We start from the raw sequence: 2,868 nt of genomic DNA, 5'->3' as shown, positions 1-2,868 counted from the left end.
CCATCGTTCTCATGCGCCATCGTTCTCATGCAGCTGTCTGGTTTTGTCTGGTTGATATGGCAGATGTGTTACAGGAAAGCTGTGTGCTCACTGTTTTCAGACACTGGTATGAATTTCACAGTACAACCGTACTGTAGGAAAATATGGTAACACTTCATTTTACAGGTACAGTCATTTTTCAAAGTTTCCTGGAAAGAGACACGTAATTTGCACTAATTATAAGGAATTATTCAATAACAATAGAAATAATATTCTGAGACAGCTACGGTGTTTGATTTTTGTTTGTGATTTATAAATAGTTTTGATAATATTCTCAAAAGTACTTCTTCAAGATGTTTGGAAGAACTGATCTTAATATTAAAGTTAATATTAATTTATTCTTGTATACTTGTCTGTCCTGGAGACATATTTCCCATCTTTGCATTTTCATTTCACCTGCTTTGAACTGACAAAAAAACAGCTTGATTATGTAAGTCATTATTTGGAATAATTAGTTGAGTAGTGTCTCTCTGTTTTATTTTAATTGTTACTAAAGTAACTTGTACTTTTAAGGTCCCTTTTTAAGAATGTATGGTGAAATATATATCAGCCCTATTCTAGGAGATGAATTGGAAACAGTGAGACTTGTAAATTCAAGATTAGGAATTGTCCTGCACGGATAATGTTTTATGTGTGGTGTCACCTGGGTGTGCAAATAACCTATTTTAGATAAGATTAGATTTAAGATGAGATTTAATTTTATTGTCATCGTACAAGTACTGAGCCAACAAAATTCAGTTTAGCATCTAACAGTAACGTGTAAAAAAACAGTAACGTGCAGAGTAATGTGTAGTGGTAATATATTGTATTAACAATAAATATATATACGATTTGAGTATTAGTACACAATATATGTGGGATGTATACAAAGTGGACAGAAGACAGGGCTCCCTTAAAAACCAACGATCAAGCCTGCAGTAACATTATTAAACTACTCTCAAAGGTGTGACCGTAGTATGAATTTATATTATCCTACTCTTGTGTAGAGGTGGAAGTATACATTTATTGCTTGTACTTTACTATACTATGACTTTTTATGACATGCTATAATATGAATTTTTTGACATTTTAACAATAAAATCCACACTTAAAAAGAAGAACACAGCTGTCCTCTGTCAACTGTGTCTCTTTTTTCAGACGTTAAAGCTTTGGGATTAAGCGCCAGTGTTCAGGCTGCCGACCGTTCATTCTAATCACTCACTTGGACTGATTGAAATCACAAAAAGCAGCTTCACTGAGGAGTCGGCTGAGTTCACCCGACATATGCAGCTATGACATTCTTTCTTCTTTGAAAAGAGAAAGAGATAATCATCAGAATGTTGGCTAAACATATTTATGTTCTCCTGATCAATTCATTCACTCAACATTTCAGCTCTGGTCACTTTTATGCTCCAACACCGTGTCCAGAATGACTTCTTTGGGGCTAAAATGATAAATCTTCAGAGACTCTCTGGTGGTGGAGACCGTGCATCTTCTCCAGAGAATCAAATCTGAAGAAAATTCATTTATCGGTTAATTATGAATTATGTATTAAGGAAAAAATATACAAAAAATACTGTCTCCAGATTCTGAAATGTCATTTGTTGGATTTCTTCTTGCTATTATTATGAATTATTTTTGTAATTTTCAAACATAATTTGCAGATTAATTAAAAAAAAAAAAAAAAATCTTTGCATTGTTTTCCATCATAATTATTTCAGAGATAGAAGGAATATATAAAATATTAGCTGATGTATAAAGACGAGATAACAGACGGTACATATTCATTTCCTTAATTTCAGTATTTCTGCCGGTACTCTTCATCTTTGCAGCTCAGGAAACATAAGTATTACATTTCATTAGACTCAATCAGATGATAATTATAAGTCTTCCTGTTTTTAATCCCTTAATAAAAATAGTGGATGAAGTATTCAGATTCAGAAAATTAATCTGCAACTTTAATGATTGAATTGTTTTCAACATTTATCGCAAAAAAGACCAAAATTAACTGAAAATGTGAATTATTAGTGTTTCTTTGTCCTTTATGAGGAAACTGAATAGTAAACTGATATCTAATAACTTTTGGACTGATTCTGATGTTTTTGCATGTGATTGAGTTGTAATTAAAATCTCTTGAAAACCCAAAGTTAACAGTTTAGTCGGCTCGTTAGCGAATCACCAGCGCTGCTCAGTCTGGATCTCAGGACTGAGATAGTTTGTGTCATGTTGATGTGGAACAGAGAAAACAAAGAAGAGCCACAAGGTTCACTTTTCCAACACATAAAAGGAAATATATTTAAAAAACTGTTCATACTGAAGAACTTTTATCATTGCAGAGTAATTTACACAAGGGGCAGTTTGTACGTCGGTCTGCCGTTTTCATATACAGGTTACACAGACGCTCACGCTGCCTCCTCTTCCCCTCTGCAGAATGGACGGTGTTCGCTTCCTTCGCAGACGGTTACACAGTTGCAGAATAAAAATCAGTACTTTAATCTCTCGTCAATTGTTAAACTTGGTTGAAACATTAATACTCTTGGACGTCACATTTGTGAAATGGCAAATGAAGAAAAAGGTGAAATGTTTCCTTTTTTTGTGTGTTTGACAAATCAAAGAGAAATCGAGACTTTTATTAGATTTTTTTTTTTTTTTTTTTTTTACAAACATCTCACTACGTGGTCGATCATTTTTTAATTTATTTTTTATAAATCTGTGGTTTAGAAATGTCACCTGAAATGCAAGGGATGTGCATCGGCGTCAAGTCAACGTCTGGCTCCGCTGCGCATCGTTTTTTCTTGCCCCCGCTTGCTTCCCTTGAGTTCAGTGGAATGTTTTTATATATATAGATAT

The sequence above is a fragment of the Anarrhichthys ocellatus genome, unplaced genomic scaffold, assembly GCF_004355925.1.
Source record: "Anarrhichthys ocellatus isolate YVR2014 unplaced genomic scaffold, GSC_Weel_1.0 scaffold71, whole genome shotgun sequence".
Taxonomy (NCBI): Eukaryota; Metazoa; Chordata; class Actinopteri; order Perciformes; family Anarhichadidae; genus Anarrhichthys; species Anarrhichthys ocellatus.
Note: the sequence above shows the minus strand (reverse complement) of the source record.